Source organism: Scyliorhinus canicula, chromosome 9 (assembly GCF_902713615.1).
Source record: "Scyliorhinus canicula chromosome 9, sScyCan1.1, whole genome shotgun sequence".
Lineage (NCBI taxonomy): Eukaryota > Metazoa > Chordata > Chondrichthyes > Carcharhiniformes > Scyliorhinidae > Scyliorhinus > Scyliorhinus canicula.
The window spans coordinates 33320351-33344783 of NC_052154.1; the positions used below are offsets into that span (position 1 = coordinate 33320351).

Genomic DNA, 24433 nt, shown 5'->3' on the forward strand with positions numbered 1-24433 from the left:
TTCTCAAATATTGCATAGTAAACAAACTGCGTCTTGCAAGTTTGAGCCACAAACCATCACAATTGAAAATATTAAACAGAATATAATAATAATCTTCATTTTCACAAGTAGGCTTACATTAACACTGCAATGAAGTTACTGTGAAAAGCCCCTCGTCACCACATTCCGGCACCTTTACTGGTACACACGAGAATTCAGAATGTCCAAATCATCTAATTGCATGTCTTCCGGAGCAAACAGGAGCATCCAGAGGAAACCCACGCAGACACAGGGAGAACATGCAGACTCCGCAGACAGTGACCGAAGCCGAGAATTGAACCTGGGACCCTGGCGTTGTGAAGCCATTGTGCTAACCCTTATGCTACCGTGCTGTCCGATTGATAGAGATTTTTTCCAAACTGAATAAACCATGAAAGAAAAAAATACAGCGGCATTTAATAAACTGATGGAAAAAAGTCGATAATGGGTGGAAGAGAACAAAGACCAGCTGCATGCAATGAAATCATGACTTAGCAACTATTTAAAAATAAATGATTAGGTGAACGTTCAGGAATTCCCTTAATGGGCAAGTTGGCTGATCTCAAATTCAACAGTAGGAGAGCTACAGTTGACCCCAGTGCCTGGCGGTGGGGTGTGGATTATCTAAGAAACCCTTTCCGGTTTCTCTCATCTGTCAAAACTGCATCAGGTGTGGACAAAATTGTTCTGAAGTTGTGATGTCCTTCCTTAAAATGGTTGAGAACCCACACACATAAATAATTGTCACCAAATTGACAAATGTTGTGGAAAGCTAATGGATGAGTGGAACCTCATCTCTGCCAGGCGTCAATACATTAAGAAACGGGCAGTAATTGCACATTGATGAGAAGCGAGGAAAAGATATTCAAGTATGCAAAAGCAATACCTGCCCTGGTCTGTTGTTTTTCTGCACATCAGAAAACAATTGCAACAAAACAAGTTGCCATTTTGTATATAATAAGCTTACCTTGCATGGGTCTCACACCCGCAACCCAAAGATGTGCAGGGTAGGGAGATTGTCCACGCTAATACCCCTTAATTGGAAAAATATAATTTTATATAAAAAGAAAAAAGAATAACCTGACCTGTGTGGCCATACTTTGGAAACTTGTTCAACAATTATTTGAAGCAGAAGTGTCTCCTATACATGCTTCGTTTTAAATTGTTTCTTCTCAAGTATTTCTCCAAGTTAATAAAAGACATGAAACAAAACAGCCTGCCAGGTGTGCTGACCAAAATGGATACGGTTCATTTGTGAAGGCACTGAACAAAGCAAGTCTTTTGTCAGGAACACGCAGGAGCAAAGTTGAGGTGTCAGAAAGAGCCCACAAACTTCCATACAACGTCTTTACCCACCCTCCAAGGACCACCTGTACCATATGCAGCAGAACGCGCATTGGAACTCGAGCTACAATCAATCCAAAGTGGAAGCACGTCATTCTCGATCCTGAAGGACTGCATTAAGATGCAGGACTCTACAGTCAATCTAACAGCAGGTCAGTGAGCTCTTCCCAACAGTAAGTCAGTGTGCTCCTCACTCCAATGGAGTATCCATTGTTTGCCAACTTCCATTGTCCACCAGGTGCTTCCGTCATCGTCTTTACCTGCAATGACCAGATATGTTCAACTCCGACAATCTGAATTATTGAATCTTGCAACATGTCAACCTCAAGTGGCTGGGGGTTCAGCCCTTTGATTGAAATCTCACAGGTTAAACACAATTCACAGACTGACAGGAAATGCTCAGATTAGCATGAAAGTTTACTAATATCAAGGCCACTCCAAGGAGAAGCTGGAGAACTACCAAAATTCTCTCAAATTTGTGGGATAAATGCCATTCAGTCAATAATAAATTTCAACATTTCAAGGCTTTAAATGGAATTTTAGACAAAACACTTTTAATTTTATAACAATCCGAAGAGCTTTTCAAAGCCTCTAACCAACTCTATTCCACGTATCATCTATGGAAAAAGTGGAAGGATCAAAAGCAGACATAAGAAAAATAAAATGCTTACCGATTCCATAGTTCACCACCACGGTACGTATTTGCTCCAATAGAGGTATGCACGTATTTTGACGTCAGTGCTCTGAAATTACATCAGAGAAATGTAGTTAGATATTGGCACGGTGTACCTGAAATAATATCTAACTTAAATGGCACATGCAATTCAGCACACAAGCATCTTTCGTCAGTATTTTCACTTGTGCCAAGCAGAATCTTTATGCATAAGATTTTTGATCTAAATTGAATGATCCAAATCTAAATTTTTGAATCTAAATTGTTGATCTAAATCGGGCAGCACAAGTGGATAGCACTGTGGCTTCAGAGTCCCAGCTTCAATTGCCCTCTGGGTCACTGTCTGTGTGGAGTCTGCACGTTCTCCCCGTGTCTGCGTGGGTTTCCTCTGGGTGCTCCAGTTTCCTCCCACCAGTCCAAAGACGTGCAGGTTAGGTGGACTGGCCATGCCAAATTGCCCTTAGTGTCCAAAAAAAGGATAGATGGGGTTATTGGGTTCTGGGGATAGGGTGGAAATGAGGGCCTAAGTGGGTTGGTGCAGACTCGATGGGCCGAACGGCCGACTTCTGCACTGTATGTTCTATGTTCTAATGAATTTTTGCATACATCGCAGAGGATTTTTTAAGTGCTTCATATACACCTTAAATCACGGAATCCCAACAGTGCGGAAGGCCATTCGGCCCAGTGAGTCTGCACTGGCCCATGGAAAGAGCACCCTACTTAAGACCACACCTCCACCCTAACCCCACCTAAGATTTTGAACACTAAAGGCAATTTATCATGGCCAATCCACCTAACCTGCACATCTTTGGACTATGGGAGGAAACCGGACACCCGGAGGAAACCCACGCAGACACGGGGAGAAAATGCAGACTCCACAGGCAGTGACCCAAGCCAAGAATCGAGCCTGGGACCCTGGAGTTGTGAAAGATTTGCTTTTTTCTTCCCTTTAAATGTTCCAATCCCCCACAATTATTTCAAGGCAAACAAAATTGACTCTACAGTTTCTCAGAATGCAATCAACCCAAAACATGACAGTGCACATACTCCCCTATAAGGAACTTCTGATTGCAAGGAAATTTTCACACCTTTATGCACAAAACTTTAGTCCCTACAAGAATAAGGCAAAACAAAGCACTTTCATGCTTTACAACAAATACTACTCAGCATGATCAAAGCAAACTTTTGTCAAATTAAAAGGGGGAAAATTGCACCGCAATATCCAGATTAACAAGGTAGCAGGTTTCTGCCGATATCATTTATAAAAAGTTCCTGCCTCAAGTCAAATTAGGTTTATGGTAAAGAAACAACTGCAACATGTTTGGCATAGGACAACTTTATTTTCACATCTTACATGGTCTATTCCCACTTCTGTCTGTGGGTGCACCATAATATTTCCCCCATATTGATAGTTGCATTTGCCATGATGTTGGTCTTTCATCCATATCCCACATTGGGAAACAATTTGGCTTGATCTTCTGCTTCTTTGAATGTACAACTTCATCGCTGTCAACTGTTCTCGTTGCTATGTTACAAGGAAAAATATGTAAGCACTGAAGACAAAAGCAACAGGAATTATTCAATGTGTAAGGAGAATGATCTGTGATAAAGTGTTGAAGAGGTAGTATAGAAAAGATGGTTGAGGGAAATCACAATAGAACATAGAACAGTACAGCACAGAACAGGCCCTTCGGCCCTCAATGTTGTGCCGAGCCATGATCACCCTACTCAAACCCACGTATCCACCCTATACCCGTAATCCAACAACCTCCCCCTTAACCTTACTTTTATTAGGACACTACGGGCAATTTAGCATGGCCAATCCACCTAACCCGCACATCTTTGGACAATGAAATGTAAAATATTACATGGCTTAGACAAAGTGGTGAAAATTAATAAGAGTTACTAGGATGAACAACTTCGCACCGAGATAAATATCCAACAATACTGCCATGCATAGCAGTAGGGATACAGGTATTAGGGTATTCAAAGCACTGGGGAAGGTTGAACGGACAGGCTTCAAAAGGAATTGTATGGTCTTTTTTAAATCTTCAACTTTGCAGTATCACATCACAAAGATCACAATGAAGTTTCCTTCACTGTGTTGAGGCCACCCACAGGGATCTTTCAATGAACTGAGTGGGATTGTAAATGGAATTAGAAACAAAGGAACTAATCAGATCTGCAGATTGGAAACTACTAACTACGTTGTTTATTTCTAGTTGCCCTTCTTTTTATAACTTTTTTGACTGTTGCCTAGAAACTATTTTTGTTCATGTTTGTTCTGATTAAAGTAAAGTCCATTTTACTGACTGTTACATCCTTGTTCCTGTGGACCATTTAAAATATACTGCAAAATTAAGACAATTATTAGAAACATTATAACCGACATGTGTTGATTCTGGTATCTGAAAGGCACCTCAACATTTTAATCCAGGAGTTAAGACAATGCAGGTTTCAATTTAAACTGCTGAGAATCGGCATTGCTGCATTGGAATGCAGGCATTTCCTCCTGCCCCATCCTCCACATCCCAACAGCAATGCCCCGGGGACTGAAGCAAAACTTGGCAGGCAAATATTCATTCGAGTTTACTGCCTTTGAATTATACCTGGAATGAAACCCATTTTACTGGTACCAGACGGTAAGTGGACCTGCTTGAAACATAAGAATTTTGTCCACTGAGATCATATTTAAGCAGATAGAACAGTACAGCACAGAACAGGCCCTTCAGCCCTCGATGTTGTGCCGAGCAATGATCACCCTACTTAAACCCGCGTAACCCGTAACCCAACAATCCCCCCATTAACCTTACACTACGGGCAATTTAGCATGGCCAATCCACCTAACCCGCACATCTTTGGACTGTGGGAGGAAACCGGAGCACCCGGAGGAAACCCACGCACACACGGGGAGGACGTGCAGACTCCACACAGACAGTGACCCAGCCGGGAATCGAACCTGGGACCCTGGAGCTGTGAAGCATTGATGCTAACCACCATGCTACCGTGAGGCCCCTAAACTTTTAAAACACCTTTCACAATTCCGACATGGCAAAACATTTACAACCAATGAAGTACAGAAGTGTGATTACTGTGACCACCAGTTTTCACAATACCGCATTGCTATTTAGAGCAGCTTTAAGAACTAGACAATCTGTTTTTATGACAAGCGATAAATACTGGCCAGGACAATGGGGATAATAAAAGATGGCATGTCCTGCAGTACAGCATTGCCTCAGTACTGTCAGCTCAGAATTGTTGTACTCACGTCCTGAAGTAGGACATGAACCCGCAACCTTTTGATTCAAAGTAAAAATGCAACAAACTGACCCACAAGCTGCCACTAATCATTGCATACAAGGAATTAACAGTTACCTCCCAAACTTGGGAGCTGCTTGGTCTCCAAAAGGAAATCCAAGTATCTGTGTACAACAGAAATTTAGGAGGCAAGAATCACAGAAGGCTGTGATTCCCAAACTCTATGGTACATATAAATATTGTTGAGAATTGTAAGAGTACATTTATCAAAAGAACAAGTTTATAGTCAATGTAAGCAACAATTAAGTTGCCTCGGTCAAGTTGAAAATAAAAATGAGTATTTCAAAATTGAGTGTTTATTGAACAGGAAGCCATTGTAGGTCGGTGAACGTGGAAGGGATAGGTAATGGGACTTGGTAGGAGTAAGGATATGGGCAGAAAAGTTTAAATGACCTCATGTTTCAGGAGGGTAAACATGAAACAGCTATTAGCAATGTGTTGGAATAGTAAAGTCTAGAAGTAATGAAGGGATGAAGGAGAATTTCAGCTGATGAGCTAAGATCAGAGTGAAGTTCTGCAGGGGGAGTCAGCAGTCTTAGTGGTGGCATGAAAATGAGGTCAGGAAGCTCAGCTCAGAATCAAATATGACATTGAGGTTGTGAATGGACTAGCTTAATTTTAGACTGTTGTCAGAGAATGGGTGGATATCCCACAATCTTATGGCTAGATAAATGAGTGCCATGAGGTTATAGCACATTTAGATGACTCGAAAATCTCATTAGGAACAATTTGTTTAAATAATTCTAGGATTAACTTCCCACTCCCAAGATCAACAGTCAAGAAGTTTATGTTGATCACTAGGGGAAAGCGAAGTTTAACTAGCGAGTCTTAAACTTGCCTTCATTTATTTTCAAAGCTTAGAATGTGAAAGTACAGGAAATGCAAAGTTTCACACCGTAATCAATTGCCAGTACAACATAATGCACCTTTATTATGACATAACCCAAAACATACATTGAGTCAGAGGTCAAAAGAGCTCTACATGGGCAGCACGGTGGCGCAGTGGGTTAGCCCTGCTGCCTCACGACGCCGAGGTTCCAGGTTCGATCCCGGCTCTGGGTCACTGTCCGTGTGGAGTTTGCACATTCTCCCCGTGTCTGCGTGGGTTTCGCCCCCACAACCCAAAGATGTGCAGGATAGGTGGATTGGCCACGCTAAATTGCCCCTTAATTGGAAAAAATTAATTGGGTACTCTAAAAATTTTTTTTTTTTTTTTTTTTAAAAAGAGCTCTACATATCTGTATTAAAAAACTTTAGGCCCTGGGCAGCAAAACGGCACAGTGGTTCGCACTGCTGCCTACAAGATTCAGACCAAGATTCCATCCCGGCCCCTGGGTCACTGTCTGTCTGTGTAGGTGTCATCCCCACAACCCAAAGATGAGCAGGTTAGGTGGATTGGCCATGCTAATTGGAAAATAATAATTGGGTACTCTAAATTAATCTATTTTTAAACTTTAGGCTCATTTGCAGACAAACTGAGTTTTCAAAATGAATAGATAAGCAGCAGATACCACAAAATTGTTTCTACAGAAACGCGATCCACATCTAAACTACATTTGCACATGGTATTTTAAAGTTGCACATCAGCAATTTTTCTGGGGCCATTACCTTTGCACTGACTATTGGGGGGGCGGGGGGGGGGGGGGGGGGGGGGGGGGGGGCGGCCTCCACAGCCTTCGGCGGCAAAGAGTTCCACAGATTCACCACCCTCTGGCTGAAGAAATTCCTCATCTGTTTTAACGGATCGTCTTTTCAATCTGAGATTGTGTCCTCTGTTTCTAGTTTTTCCTACAAGTGGAAGCTCCCTCTCCACATCTACTCTATCCAGGCCTCGCAGTATCCTGTAAGTTTCAATAAGACCCCCGCTCATCCTTCTGTACTCCAACGAGTGCAGACTCAGAGTCCACAACCGTTCCTCATACGACAAGTTCTTCATTCCAGGGATCATTCTTGTGAAACTCCTCTGAACTCTTTCCAAGGCCAGCACAACATTCCTTAGATACGAGGCCCAAAGTCTGCTCACAATACTCCATATGGGGCCTGACCAGAGCCATATATAGCCTCAGAAGTACATCCCTGGTCTTGTATTCTAGCCCTCTCGACATGAATGCTAACATTGCATTTGCCTTCTTAACTGCATGTTAACCTTAAGAAAATAGTGAACAAGGACTCCCAAGTCCCTTTGTGCTTCTGAATTCCTATGCATTTCCCCATTTAGAAAATAGTATGTGCCTCCATTCCTCCTCCCCAAAGTGCCTCACACTTTTCCACATTGTCTTCCATTTGTCACTTCTTTGCCCACTTTCCTAGCCTGGCCAAGCCCTTTGCAGCCCACCTGCCTCCTCAATACTACCTGTCCCTCTACAGATCTTTATATCATCTGCAAACTTAAAACAGTGCCTTCAGTTCCTTCTTCCAGATCATTAATGTATATTGTGAAAAGTTGTGGTCCCAGCACAGACCCCTGAGGCACACCACTAGTCACCGGCTGTCATCCTGAAAAAGACCCCTTGATCCTCACTCTCTGTCTTCTACCAGTCAGCCAATCCTCAATCCATGCCAGGATCTTATCCTTACCACCATGGGCCCTTAACTTCTTCAACAGTCTCCTATGTGGCACCTTGTCAAAGGCCTTTTGGAAATCTACATAAATCACATCCACTGGTTCTCCTTTGTCTAACTTCCTTGTTACTTCCTCAAAGAACTCGAACAGATTTGTCAGACGCAGCGTTTTTTTAAAATTTGGAGTACCCAATTTATTTTTCCAATTAAGGGGCAATTTAGTGTGTTCAATCCACCTACCTTACACATCTTTGGGTTGTGGGGGCGAAACCCACACAAACACAGGGAGAATGTGCAAACTCCACACGGACAGTTACCCAGAGCAGGGACACCGGCACCGTGAGACTGCAGTTTTATCACTGCGCCACCGTGCTGCTTTGACAACGCCGTGTTGACTCACTCCTATTTTAGCATGCACTTCCAAGTACTCCACGATTTCATCCGTAATAATGGACTCTAAAATTTTACCAATGACCGAAGTCAGGCTAACCGGCCTATAATTTCCTGTCTTCTGCTTCCCTTCTTAAACAGTGGTGTTACATTAGCCACTTTCCAGTCCTCTTGGATCCTTCCTGCCTCCAGTGACTCCTGAAAGATCACCACCAATGCCTCAACAATCTCCTCAGCTATCTCTTTTAGAACCCTGGGGTAGTCCACCGGGTCCAAGTGACTTATCCACGTTCAGACCTTTCAGTTTCCCCAGAACCTTCTCCTTAGTGATGGACACTGCACTCACATCTGCCCCTTGATTCTCCTGGAGCTCTGGCATCCCACCGGTGTCTTCCACCATTAAGACTGATGCAAAATAATTATTCAGTTCCTCTGCCAATTCTTTGTTTCCTATTATTACTTCTCCGGCCACATTTTCCAGTGGTCCAAAGTCTATTTTTGTCTCTCTTACCTTTTATATATTGAAAAAAAACTCTTCCCATCTTTTATATTACTAGTAGCTTGCACTCATATTTCATCTTCTCCCCCTTATTGCTTATTTAGTTGTCTTCTGCTCGCTTTTAAAGGCTTCCCACTAATCCTCGCCACTTAGCATGCTTTTTCTTTTGCGCTGTCCTTGATTTCCCTTGTCAGCCATGGGTGCTTCATCCTCCCTTAGCATGTTTCTTCCTCCTTGGGATGAATTTCTTTTGTGCCTCCCGAATAACCCCCAAAAACTCCTGCCATTGCTGTTCCACTGTCTTCCCTGCTAGGCTCCTTTTCCAATCAGCTCTGACCAGCTCCTCCCTCGTGTCTTTGTAGTTACCCGTATTTAATTGTAATACCATTACATCGATTCCAGCTCCTCTCTCTCAAACTGCAGGGTAAATTCTATCATATGTATTGTGGTCACTGCTCCCCACGGGTTCCTTCACCTTAAGTTCCCTAATCAAGTCTGCCTCATTACACATCACCAAATGCAGAATTGCCTGTTCCCTAGAAGGCTCTGTCACAAGTTGCTCCAAAAAAAACATTTTTGACATTCCAGAAATTTATTTTTTTGGATCCGTTACCAACCTGATTTTGCCAATCCACCTGCATATTGAAGTCCCCCATTATTATTGTAATATTGTCTTTTCCACATGCCTTTTCTATTTCCGGAATTATTTTCTGTCCCACATCCTGACTACTGCTAGGGGGCCTGTACGTAACTCCCATCAGGGTCTTGTTATCTTTGCGATTTCTCAACTCTACCCACAGAGATTCTATGCCTTCTGATACTAATTTGTTCCTTGCTATCGATTCAACTTCATTCCTTACCAATAATGCAAACCCCGCCCCCTTTTCCCATCTGCCTGTCCTTTCAATAGGACACATATCATTGGATATTTAGATCCCAGCCATGATCCCCTTGCAGTCACGTCTCTGATGCCCACAACATCGTACCGGCCAATTTCAGAAAGTGCGCAACACTTTCTTATTTATCTTGTTCCGTATACTGCGGCATTTAGGTACAACACTCTCAGTCCTGCATTGACCACCTCCATTCTCACACCTTTCACCCCAGATTATGCTGCAACTGGTAGGGGCTGATATCTAGTTTTCCAGTGGTTCACATTATCTTGCTTATATTACCAATTTATCATCAACAGCAACTGAACAGTGTAAATGGCTTATTGTCAAGTTGTCATAGAAAAAAGGCATTATGAAATGAAGTCTAATACACTATAATTGCAGAATTTCATGCATTAAACATGTAATTTGGTTTCTTCACTGGGACAAGTGCAGATTGATTAAGGAAATCTAACATCAATTTACTAAATAGTATTTAACTAACTGGATTCTTTTTTTCATGACATAACAAAGAGGGTTGAAGAGGGTAATGTAGTTGATTTGGTGTATATAGTCTTCCATTAGGATTTGATAAAATATTTTAGTTAAAGCCCATGAATAAAAGAGAGACGGTGGCAACCTGGGAAACAGTTGGCTAAGTGACAGGAAGAAGACAGTACTGATGAGAGGAAGGTCCTCTTTGACAGCCTTTGCATGAGACAACAGTTTTCACCTTGGTGATGAACTCTGTGTGGCTCAGAATGGGGAGGCAGTGGCATAGTGGTATTATCACTGTAATGGTGATCAAGAGTCCAGGGAAATGCTCCAGGTTAGAATCACACCACAGCAGGTGGTGGAAATTGAATAATTAAAATCCTGAAAAAGTCTAATGGTGACCATGAAATCATTGGCGATTGTCATTAAAAAAAACAAATGTCCTTTCGGGAAGGAAGTCTGCCGTCCTTACCTGGACTGGTCTACATGTGACTCCAGATCCAAAGTAATGTTATTATAAGACCATAAGACATGGGAGTGGAAGTAAGGCCATTCGGCCCATCGAGTCCACTCCGCCATTCAATCATGGCTGATGGGCATTTCAACTCCACCTACCAGCATTCTCCCCGTAGCCCTTAATTCCTCGCGACATCAAGAATTTATCTATCTCTGCCTTGAAGCCATTTAGCGTCCCGGCCTCCACTGCACTCCACGGCAATGAATTCCACAGGCCCACCACTCTGGCTGAAGAAATGTCTCCGCATTTCTGTTCTGAATTTACCCCCTCTAATTCTAAGGCTGTGCCCACGGGTCCTCGTCTCCTCGCCTAACGGAAACAGTTTCTTTGCGTCCACCCTTTCTAAGCCATGTATTATCTTGTAAGTTTCTATTAGATCTCCCCTTAACCTTCTAAACTCCAATGAATACAATCCCAGGATCCTCAGCCGTTCATCATATGTTAGACCCGCCATTCCAGGGATCATCCGTGTGAATCTCCGCTGGACACGCTCCAGTGCCAGTATGTCCTTCCTGAGATGTGGGGCCCAAAACTGGACACAGTACTCCAAATGGGGCCTAACCAGAGCCTTATAAAGGCTCAGTAGCACATCGCTGCTTTTATATTCCAACCCTCTTGATATAAATGACAACATTGCATTCGCTTTCTTAATCACAGATTCAACCTGCATGTTTACCTTTAGGGAATCCTCGACTAGCACTCCCAGATCCCTTTGTACTTTGGCATTATGAATTTTCTCACCGTTTAGAAAGTAGTCTATGCTTGGATTCTTTTTTCCAAAGTGCAAGACCTCACATTTTCTCACGTTGAATTGCATCAGCCATTTCCTGCACCACTCTCCCAAACTGTCTAGATCCTTCTGCAGCCTCCCCACTTCCTCAGCACTACCTGCCTGACCACCTAACTTCGTATCATCAGCAAACTTCGCTAGAATGCCCCCAGTCCCTTCATCCAGATCATTAATATATATGGTGAACAGCTGCGGCCCCAACACTGAACCCTGTGGGACACCGCTGGTCACCGGCTGCCATTCCGAAAAATAACCTTTTATCCCAACTCTCTGCCTTCTGTCAGACAGCCAATCCTCAACCCATGCCAGTAGCTCACCTCGAACACCATGGGCCCTCACCTTACTCAGCAGCCTCCTGTGTGGCACCTTATCAAAGGCCTTTTGGAAATCCAGATAGACCACGTCCACTGGGTTTCCCTGGTCTAACCTACTTGTCACCTCCTCAAAGAATTCTAACAGGTTCGTCAGGCACGACCTCCCCTTACTAAATCCATGTTGACTTGTTCTAATCCGACCCTGCTCTTCCAAGAATTTAGAAATCTCATCCTTAACGATCGATTCTAGAATTTTACCAACAACCGAGGTTAGGCTAATTGGCCTATAATTTTCCATCTTTTGTCTTGATCCTTTCTTGAACAAGGGGGTTACAACAGCGATCTTCCAATCGTCCGGGACTTTCCCTGACTCCAGTGATTTTTGAAAGATCTCAACCAACGCTTCCGCTATTTCTTCAGCCACCTCTCTCAGAACTCTAGGGTGTAGCCCATCGGGGCCAGGAGATTTGTCAATTTTAAGACCTTTTAGCTTTTTTAGTACCATCTCTTTTGTAATGCAACCATACTCAACTCAGCCCCCTGACCCTCTATAATTTTTGGGATATTACTCATGTCTTCAACTGTGAAGACAGACGCAAAGTACTTATTAAGTTCTCCAGCCATTTCCTCGTCTCCCATCACTAGCCTTCCGGAATCAGTTTGAATTGGCCCAATGTCTACTTTGGCCTGTCGTTTGTTTCTTATGTATTGAAAGAAACTTTTACTATCATTTCTTATATTATTGACTCTTAAATGCTTTCAAATGGCCTTGAAGCCACTCAGTTATATCAAACCACTACAAAGTCAATAAAAAGGAAATAAACCGGGCTACCTGACAGCAACCTAGGCACTGGAAACAACAATGGCATACCCAGCCCTATCAACTCTGCAAAATCCTCCTTACTAACATGTGGGAGTTTGTGCCAAAATTGAAAGAGTGGTCTCACCGACGAGTCAAGCAACAGCCTGACAGTCATACTCACAGAATCATACCGTACAGATAACGTCACAGACACCATTATCTCCGCCCCTAGTTATGTCCTTCCCCACCGCCAGGACAGACCCAGCAGAGGTGGCAGCACATTGATATAATTGTTAGACTGGATCTGCAACAGGCAGTGAGGGAACGAAGAAAGGAAAACATGCTCAACCTCGTCCTCACCAACCTGCCTGTCGCAGATGCATCTGTTCATGGCTGAATCGGTAGGAGTGACCACCGCACGACCCTTGTAGAGATGAAGTCCGTCTTCACATTGAGGATGCTGTCCATTATATTGTGTTGCACTACCATTGTGTTAAATGGGATAGATTCAGAACAAATCTAGCAATTCAAGACAGTGCATCTATGAGGCACTGTGGATTAGGAGCGGCAGCGTTGCACTCAGCCACAATCTGTTACCTCATGGCCCAGCATATCTCCCATTACCACCAAGCCACAGGATCAACCTTAGTTTAATGAAGAGTGTAGGAGGGGGGGCATTGAGTTTAAAAATCATCAAGTCATGTTGCAGCTTTATACAACCTTAGTACGGCCACACTTGGAATATATAGTTCAGTTCTGGTCACCATACTACCAGAAGGATTTGGAGTCTTTGAAGAGGGTGCAGAAAAGATTTACCAGGATGTTGCCTGGTATGGAGGGCATTAACTGTGAGGAGAGGCTGGAGAAACTTGGTTTGTTCTCACTGGAACGCCAGAGGTTCATGGGTGACCTGATAGAAGTCTACAAGATTATGAGGGGCATGGACAGAGTGGATTGTCAGAAGCTTTTTCCCAGGGTGGATGAGTCAATTACTAGGGGGCATAGGTTTACGGTTCGAGGGGCAAAGTTTAAAGGAGATGTCCGAGGGAAGCTTTTATTTTATTTATTTATTTTTTACACAGAGGGTGGTGGGAGCCTGGAGCTCGCTGTCGGGGCAGGTAGTGGAAGAAAATACAATAGTGACTCGACAAATTACATGAATAGGATGGGAATAGAGGAATATGGTCCCTAGAAAGGTCGGGGGTTTTGTACAGACAGGCAGCATGGTCGGTGCAGGCTTGGAGGAGCCGAAGGGCCTGTTCCTGTGCTGTCATTTTCTTTGTTCTTTGAGGGCATGTCAGGAGCAGCACCAGGCATACCTTTTCTTTTTTCTTTTTTTTTTAATAAATTTAGATTACCCAATTATTTTTTCCAATTAAGGGGCAATTTAGCGTGGCCAATCCACCTACTCTGCACATTTTTGGGTTGTGGGGGCAAAACCCACGCAGACACGGGGAGAATGTGCAAACTCCACACGGACAGTGACCCAGAGCCGGGATCGAACCTGGGACCTCAGCGCCATGAGGCGGTTGTGCTAACCACTAGGCCACCGTGCTGCCCTAGCACCAGGCATACCTAAAAATGAGGTGTCAACCTGATGAAGCTACAGCACAGGACTACCTGCATGCCAAACAACACAAGTAGCAAGTGATAGACAGCTAAATGATCCCCCAACCAACAGATTAGATCTAAGCTCTGCAGTCCTGTCATATCCAGCGGCAAATTGTGGTGGACAATTAAATAACTAATTGAGAAAGCTCCACATGTATCCCCAACCTCATTGATGGAGGAGCCCAGTACATCTTTACAAAAGACAAGGCTGAAGCAGTCACAATAATATTCAGCCACAAGTGCCAACTGGATGATCCATCTCGGTCTCCCTCCAGAAGTCCCCAGCATCACAAATGCCAGTCTTCAGCCAATTTAATTAATCTACACGCGAGATCAAGAAATAGCTGAAGGCATCGATAATGCAACAACTCTGTGTCTTGACAATATTTCGGACATAGCACTCAAGACTTGTGCTTCATAACTTGCCGTGCCCCTAGCCAAGCTGTTCCAGTACAGCTTCAACACTGGCATCTACTCGGCAATGTGGAAAATTGCCCGGGTATGTCCTGCATACAAAATGCAGGACAAATCCAACCAGCTAATTACCACTCTATCAGTCTACTCTCAATCATGAGTAAAAGGTGTTGGAAAGGGTCATCTAGTGCTAGCAAGTGGCACTTACTTAGCCAAAAACAAGCATGCTGACGGTCAGTTTAGCTTTTGCCAGGGTCACTCAGCTCCTGACCTTATTACAGCTTTGGTTCAAACATGGATAAAAGAGCTGAACTCCAGTGGTGAGATGAGAGTAATTGCCTGCCATCAAGGCAGCATTTGACCAAGTATGGCATCAAGGAGCCCTAGAAAAACTGGAGTCAATGGGAATCAGGGGAAACTCTCCACTAGTTGGAGTCATACCTGGCACAAAGGAAGGTGGTTGCGGTTGTTTGAGTTCAGTCATCTCAGTCCCAGGGCATCACTGCAGGAGTTCCTTAGTGTAGTGTCCAAGGCCCAACCACCTTTAGCTGCTTCATCAATGGCCTTCCTTCCAGCATAAGTCAAATGTGAAGGTCAAATGTGAAGATGTTCGCTGATGATTGCACATTGTTCAGCACCATTTGCAACTCCTCAGACACTGGAGTAGACCATGTGACAAATGCAGCAAGACCTGAACAATATACAGACTTGGGCTGCCAAGTGGCAAGTAACATTCGCGCCATACAAGTGCTAGGCAATGGCCATTTCCAATAACAAGAATTAAACCATCCCCCCTTTGACGTTCAATGGCATTACCATCACTGAATCTCCCACTATCAACATCCTGGGTGATACCATTGACCAGAAGCTGAACTAGACTAGCCATATAAATCACGTAGCTACAAGAGCAGGTCAAGAGACTAGGAATCCTGAGGCTAGTAACTCACTTCCTGACACCCCAAAGCCTGTCCATCATCTACACGGCTTAAGTCAGGAGTGTGATAGAACACTCCCCATTGCCTGGATGGGTGCAGCTCCAACAACACTCATGAAGCTTGACACCATCCAGGACAAAGCACCCGCTTGATTGGCACCCCTTAAACAAACATTCACACCCTTCATCACCAACGCACTGGAACAGCAGTGTGCACCATTTACAAGATGCACTGCCATAACTCACCAAGGCTCCTATGCAGCACCTTCCAACCCCAAAAGCAGAAGGATATCCAGAAGGATAAGGGCAGCAGATACATGAGAACACCACCACCTTGACATTCCCTTCCAAGTCACTCACCATTCTGACTTGGAAATATATTGCCGTTCCTTCACTGTCACTGGGTTAAAATCCTGGAACTCTCTCCCTAATAGCACAGTGGGTATACCTACACCACCATAATGGTGCAAGGGGGCAGCTCACCCCTTCCTCTCAAGAGCAATTAGGGATGTGCAACAAATGCTTGCCTTGCCTGTGAAGCTCACAGACCGGAAAAATTGAATTTGTTTTTTTTTAAAAAAGGTCTCACTCGAGCATGCCAGTCTGTCGCATTTGCTGTGGGCTGAGAAGATGCAGCATTGACTTGCTTCTGTTTTTTCTCGGGCCTCCTGGATTTCAATCCACAACCACTTAATAATAATGTTTATTAGTATCACAAGTAGGCTTACATTAACACTGCCATGAAGTTACTATGAGTCACCACACTACAGCGCCTGTTCTGGTACGCACAGGGAGAATTCAGAATGTCAATTCACCAAACAAGCACGTCTTTCGGGACTTCGTAGGAGGAAACTGGATCATCGGGAGGAAACCCACACAGACACGAGGAGATTGAGCAGACTCCGCACATGTCCCAAGCTGGGACTAGAATGTGGAAGTGGTTCTTCCTGATTTAATCCATCTGATGGAAATGGATTAAGCATTGATGACATTGTTCACCAGGTGTGTGCTGCATTTATATGAGCCAAATGGCTTCTGTGACGGAGATGGGCAGCACGGTAGCACAAGTGGATAGCACTGTGGCTTCACAACACCAGTGTCCCAGGTTAGATTCCCTGCTGGGTCACTGTCTGTGCAGAGTTTGCACGTTCTCCCAGTGTCTGCGTGGCTTTCCTCCGGGTGCTTCGGTTTCCTCCCACAGTCCAAAGACATGCAGGTTAGGTGGATTGGCCATGATAAATTGCCCTTAGTGACCAAAAGAAGTTTAGATGGGGTAATTGGGTTACATGGATAGGGTGGAAATGAGGGCTTAACTGGGTCGGTGCAGACTCGATGGACCGAATGGCCTCCTTCTGCACTGTATGTTCTATGACTGTGTTGTATGGAACATTTTTTTAAAAATATTTTTATTCTCCTTTTTCACATTTTCTTCAAAACTTACACCCACCAACAGCAAACGGTAACGAATACAATGTCAATCCCCTTATTAACAACGATCCCATCCTCTCGCCAACCCCCAAACAGTCTGCTTGACAACATATCAAATAAAAAACAAAAAGGAATCAGGAATCGCTCAGTCACCATTAATATATACAACTGCTAATATTCAAGGCCAGCCAATCCCCAAAAGCGTACCATGAATTGTAGAACCTCGCCACCCCACCCACCTCCGAGACACCTCCCCTCCACTTCCTCTCACAAACATCTCACCCAGTATCGGTCCCCTCCCCCAACTCTTCACCCCTCCGAGGCTCATCAAAACCTGTTCTACCAGGTTCTGATGGCCGCAGCCCCTGCCCCCGCCACACTCCCATTCACTGGCCAGCTTAAGCCAGCCAGTGTGGAGGCCGCTGCCCCAGCTTCACTCCACTCCAATCCCCTCACTGGTCCCAGGAAAACAAAGAAACCCCCTTTAACACACAACTCCAGTGTAAACACACAAACCCCAAAGAACCATTATTGCAAAAGAAAACCCCAACTCTTACCTTGTCCAAATAGATGTTGACTCATTTAGCACATATACAAACATGCAATGAAAAAATAAAGCTGCACACACTCCTACAAACCCCTACCCTCAGTACAAGATCAATCCTCAGTCCCATTTCTCAATTCTGCCCCAGTCCTTCTGCCTTCACAAACACCTCCGCCGCATCCACCGTCTCAAAACAAAAGTCTTTGGATTTGTAGGTCACCCTCAACTTAGTTGGGTACACTATGCCTCCATGTCCTATGAGCCCGATCCAGTTCGTACCGAGAGGTATCTTCCCCCTCCCCCAACAGCTCTGCCAACATCTTGGCAAAATACTCCGTAGACCTTGGGCCCTCCACCCCTTCGGGCAAACCCATGATCCTCAGATTTTGCCACCTAGATCTGTTTTCCAAGTCCTCCATTTTTGCTCGCAGACCCTTGTGGCCTCCAACACCCTCTGCAGCTCCTTACCCATCGAGGCGAGTTGATCACGGTGTTGCGACAATGTCTCTTCCACTTCCTTCAGTGTCTCACCCTGCTCCCGCACCTCGGCCGATACTCTCGAAACAATTGACCTCACCGGAGCAATCGCCTCCTCCACCAGCACCTTCTTCCTCATCACCATCATGTGCTTTGTGAACAAGTTCCATGGCCATCACCTTGGTCATCTTTTCTGCCGTGAGCAGTGTGGCCTCATCCGGTGACCCAACCTCCGCCTTCCTTCCAGTTCCTGAGCCAACTCTTCCACTCGATGGCGAACCTTCATTAGCCCCCTTCTTCATGGCCATTTTCCTTTGGGTTTTGGACATCTTTCTTCCTTATGTCTTCCTGCACTTATTTAACCAAAAATTGCCTCTGGGACCGGGCACTATATTCTTTTTTAAAAAATCAAGCCTCGAGCAGGAGCCCTCCAATATGCGACCTCCTCCTACATGTCACCACCAGAAGTTGTGTTGTATGGAATTATCAGCCAGACATATCCAAATATATTTTTTAAAAGAGCTCTTTGCCTAAATAAACCTTTGTTAAATAAAGGGCAATGGTCAACAGCAGCTACTATGTTGCATTTGCAAAGGACACAAGCTTCTTTATGGAGAGTCTATGGAGCTCTGAGACGGTGCAGGCCCAAGGCCTGCAGCCACTCATTTTTCCAATTTTGTCTTTTGCATTTTATTTCTGCTCTGTTTTGATTATTAATATTTGAAGACATTTTGTATTTTCTCACTTGATAGCCACTGATCTTAACCCAGCTATAATTATTATTAATGCACAATCAGTAGTGACCTGCTTGTCTAGATCCTGCTTTCTCTCTATACTGGCCGCACAGTTGTTTAGGCTAAGTTTTTCATTTCCTCAGGCTAGAAAAGTAAAATAAAGTGTTTATATATATTATACAGCATCTGTGACCCTTGGACTGTTGACCAAGTCGCTGAGTAACCCTATCTCGTGAAGTCATCTGAAGCATCAGAAAGATTAAGTATAATTGATGGACATTTCACAGGACGGCGCAACATCGTGGGCCGAAGGGCCTGTACTGCGCTGTAATGTTCTATGTTCTATGTCACCTGATCAATGGCAGATGAGAACGCACCATCAAGAGCTACGCAATCAACCTGAATATTGCAACGTCTGTTGAACCTTGAGGCCACATTGAGAAAAACTGAGAAGAACTGAGATTTGTTCTGGGACTGTGTAGCAGCCTTCCAGAGACTGGAATGAAGCCAAAAATACAGTTTAAACAGACATTACTTCGGAGACTCAGGGCCGCAGCCAGAGTGGAATAGTCATCCACGGATGAGCAACTGACCACAGTGCCCACCCATTGGGGTTACTCAACAACTTGGTAATGTATGTACTGAGGGGACGGTAACGTTATGTACCAATTTTGGGGGTGGTCTGGAACAGACCAAATTGGGTTATTGTTTGTGTTTAAACAAACACCTGTCAATCTTCTTTTCTTCCGATATATACAAAGTGCTTTCTCCTTTTAATAAAGTTACCTTTTGTCCTTTTTATACATTATCAATTATAGTTGTCCTATTAAAGCATTATTCAACAAGAAGAAAATTGTTTTAACACAATACTGGTCATAGTCACTTTTTGTTACGTCCAGAGTACAACTACAAATCTAAGAGACCCTGAACACGTCTCTAACGATACAGTAAAGCGGTGGCTAAAATAAGATCAGACTGAAATCAGACTCAGCTTGTGGGTGAAATATATTGGATTTGAACCAAGCAAGAAAGACTGCCACAGGGATAGGGAGAGGTAACAGCCTTACCCCATCTCTCAATGAAAACTCTAGAAAAGCTGAGCGATTTGTGATTTTAAAAACCCACCAGTAGATTTCATAGCTGCAAACCAAGAATTAATAAAGGATTCCAAATCAACACCATTCCAAAGAGAAAAGTGAATTAGCCGGCAACAACTGCTCAATTGGGAAATTCAAGTACCTGCAGCTACTGTGGAAAGTGACCCTTCAGCTGTAAACAAGCAGCCGGACAATCCATGAATATAGTGTTGTTTTTTAAACCAGACTTAATTTTCACTTGGCCGAGTTTTAAGATCTGATACCCTGCAGAGTTTCATTTTGTCTTGGATGCTTAAAAAGGAGTTTGTGTGCAGCTTTTGAGTCAGTGGGCAGTTGGACATTTGTACATTTTCAAAACGTCTGAATAATTTTTGCACCTTTGCCCAACTGAGTGTTCGTCACTGGCCTGAAATGTCATCTCACTTTCTGACTCCACACATGCTCTCTGACCTACTGGGTATTTCAAACATTTTCTCGGAGTTTACCTCTGTGACATTAATAAGTTACAAAGACTGTAACAGGCTGCGAGAGACTTAGCATGACGAATTAAGGAACATGCTCCAACCCAGCATTAAATTTGCTTTGTCACTGATAAAGATAGCCAAATGGTAATGGATGCATTACTTGAGGATCACTGCCACATTTTTGAATAAGTAATTTCCTTGGAAACTACGGAGGCCTCCTGGAACACTATGGCAATGGATGCATTACTTGAGGATCTACATTGCCACATTTTGAATAAGTAATTTCCTTGGAAACTACGGAGGCCTCCTGGAACGCTATCTGTAAATGTATGAATGTATTCTTCCTTTGCGATCATCTGGGTATCCTTTCTGAGTCATCAAAAAAGGTCACAGACTTAATTGCTGTTTTGAGGGCATTATAAACTTTTAAAGAATAAAAATATCAAAAGAACCTGATCAGCTGTATAACTTTTGCACCATTCCAAATTGATAGCATGGCACAGACTTCCCACATTCGATCACATAGTTTTGTTTAAATTATACACTGTCATTAAACAAGCTAGTAGATTCAACAACAGAAGTGATAGTGGGAGTGCGACTTGTGTTATGGACCAGAGAATATATTCAAACACATGTTCATTGCACTGTGCTCCCACACAGAAAGCATCTTTGCACAGGCTTTTCAAACTGTCTCCAAACATACACCCACTCACAGGCGCATGTCGGCTTATTCATTGGCAGATCAATTTTATCATGTATGAGCTATGGAGCTTCTATTTCAAATCTTGAACCTCCATTTTTCATTGCACCTCCCTGAAACGAAGTCTATACCATAATAAAAAAGCACCCTTCATTTACATCTTCGCAGCAGCAAGAAGTCAAACACAATTTAGATCTGTAAATGGCAGCAAGTGATGATGTTCACATCTTGTACATGCTTCGCTCAAAGTGGCGATGCTTTGTCCCTTACAGCTGTCTGGTTGTTCTTGCTCCACAAAACTGTTGCAGTGGAACTTTAAAAATCACATTGCATCACACCCCGGTCTCTCCCTTCTCCCTCGAGCAACTTTTCCTCTTTCAGTGCCTTACAAGATGTCAACTTTCCCTTAAGCGGGCAACTCTCCATTAAGTGGTTAGTACTGCTGCCTCACAGCACCAGGGACTGAGTTTAAATTCCGGCCTCGGGTAACTGTGTGGAGTTTGCACTTTCTCCCAGTGTCTGCGTGGGTTTCCTCTAATTCCCTCCCACAGTCCAAAGATGTGCAGGTTAGGTGGATTGGCCATGATAAATTACCCTTAGTGTCCAAAAAGACGGGGTTGCTGGGTTACAGGGATAGGGTGGTGGTGTGGGCATAAGTAGGGTGCTCTTTCCAAGGGTCAATGGGCCGAATGGCTTCCTTTTGCACTGAAAATTCTATGATTCCAAGACCTACATTCTCTAATCATCCTCCAACTTCTTAGCAAGTTTCTACCAGTCATTACCCCTCATTTACTGCAACAAATGATTCCTTCATCTATGATTTTAATTGCCATATCAACTCGCCTCACCCTCTTCCCACAGATTTCACTGCCCTCCTAACTCAGACCAAGCAGGCCAGCAGCACGGTTCGATTCACGCAACAGCCTCCCCGAACAGGCGCCGGAATGTGGCGACTGGGGGCTTTTCACAGTAACTTCATTTGGGGCTGGTTTAGCACAGAGCTAAATCGTTGGCTTTGAAAGCAGACCAAGGCAGGCCAACAGCACGGTTCAATTCCCGTACCAGCCTCCCCGAACAGGCGCCGGAATGTGGCGACTAGGGGCTTTTCACAGTAACTTCATTGAAGCCTACTCGTGACAATAAGCGATTTTCATTTCATTTCAACTCTCCAAAACGCTGCCTCTATATAGCCTCATACATTGCCACTCTACTGACTTTGGCCCCTTCCATTGCCGCACTATTGCTACAGTCTCAATCACTTGTATCCCGCACCACTCTTCTATCCCCTTCCAAACCCACTTTCGTCCACAACCAAAATTGGAACTAAAAGATCTCCCCTTTAAATAATTTACAACAGCACTTTGGCCTTCCATTCACCTGCTGATGTGGTCAGTCATTCCCTCATCTGCATATTTAAGACCCTTGTTTTGGGAAAAATTACTACTTTCTTCCATCCTAACCTTTCCCACATCAATCTCACCTTCGCTCCCCAGGAAATGAGGGGTGCAGACTCAATTAGATCTAGTATACAACTGGCCACGTCATCAGTCACTAGATCCAGCTGCACTACACAAGTAAAAAGGTCTAATTCTGCTCTGTCAAATCCATCCACTCATCCCAGAAGAGAAAAAATAAGGCCAGCTTCATTACTCAACTTCTAACTGATCCTTTAACTTTTTCCCTGTATCCCTTTCACCCTCACCTCCAACAAAAATTACTAGAAGGATTTGGATTTCTTTATTTTTGGGATTGAGACCAACTCGCCTATTACAATCATCCCACTTCCCCTGCCCTTGAACCAAATATTTTCCATGTTCTAATCTATCCTGTCGTTCACTGGGATCCTGCATCCTGCCCTTGTTTCTTTCCAAGCTCATCTTGTCCACAAGATCCACCTCTGGCTCCCTTACTCAATTGCATAAACTGCTGACCGTGCACATTTGCCCTCCATGTTAACGGACATGTAGTTTTCCCTCTCCCTTTTAAAACCATGTAATCACCTCTCAAAAAACTTTAGATCCCCCCATGATTGTGAACTGTCATATCTCAACATCAAGTCAGTGAACATGGTGCTTTTCATAACCGTGTACCTTTCGCACAACTCCATACTTGAACCTCAACAAATCTGTTTACTTCCTTGTCATGGCACCCAGGCGATGTCAGTGGGTGTCACAGATGACATCGATGACAGTGAACATGGTTCATATGAGTGCTCCGTCAACTGCAGCAACATCAGCCAATTAAGTGACTGCTCCGAGACAGCAGATTGCAAAAGTTGAACATTTGATGCAACTGGGGCTCTTTGGCAAGTAGTACTGGGGGGGGCAGTATCTCACTGAAATTTAGTTTAACAAGTTAACTTCAGTTCTAAAACTTTAAAAGAAACAGTAAGTTAGTCAGCATTGGCAATTAACTATCAATCAGCTCAAAATCTAAGCTCTGCAATTCTGCTGCATCCAGCTGTGATTGGTGGAGGACAATTAAACATCTGACTGGAGGAGACGACTCCACAAATATCCCCATCCTCAATGATGGGGGAGCCTAGCATATCTGCGCAAAAGTCAAGGCTGAAACATTTGCAACCATCGTCAGCCAGAAGGACTGAGTGGATGCTCGATTTCGGCCTCCTCCTGCAGTCCTTAGCATCACATTTGTCAATCTTCAGTCAATACAATTCACTCCGCATGATGTCAAGAAATGGCTGAAGGCACTGGATACTGCAGAAGTTATGGGCCCTGACAATATTTCAGCAATGGTATCGAAGACTTGTGCTCAAAAATGGCTGCACCCCAAGCCCAGTATAGCCACAACACTAGAAAGTACCCAGTAATGTATTAAATTGCCCAGGTATGTCTGTCCACAAAAAGCAGGACAAATCCCATCTGGCCAATTACTGCCCAATAAGTTCACCCTCGATCAAAGACATGGGAGGTGTCATCGACAGTACCATCAAGCGGAACTTACCACTAACTTCACTGACACTCAGGGTTCCACCAGAACCACTCAGCTCCTGACCTCATTACAGCCTGAGTCTTACCAGGGATAAAAGAGTTGAACTCCAGAGGGGGGATAAGAGTGACAGCCCTTCAGGGTTGAACAAGGTGTTCAGGGGCTTCCATAGTAAGCTTTACACCTCGGAACTCCCTCCGGGGCTGATGCGCTTTCTGGATGGACTGACCTTCCCAAAAGTGGGCAGGGGATTGGTAGACGGGTAGGGGGCCCGATCAGGACCAAAGAAATATTGGGGGGTTTGAGAACCATGCAATCAGGTAAAGCCGGGGTCCAATGGTTATCCGGTGGAGTTTTATAAAAAGTTCTCCGAGATAGTGGGGCCGGTGCTGGTTCGGGATTTCAATGAGGCGAGAGACAGAGGGGTGCTACCCCCGACGATGTCACAGGCCACCATCTCCCTGATATTGAAATAGGACAAAGACCC

At 44.1% G+C, this 24433-nt stretch overlaps 1 protein-coding gene across 1 annotated transcript in view; it reads right to left on the reverse strand.

Moving 5' to 3' along the window:
- The window catches only part of ankrd11 (ankyrin repeat domain 11), a 226450-nt gene that overhangs the window by 183090 nt on the left and 18927 nt on the right, over nucleotides 1-24433 (reverse strand). Inside the window, 1 exon segment of the mRNA XM_038806475.1 lies at nucleotides 2034-2105. The gene's annotated coding sequence lies outside the window, so the exon portion shown is untranslated.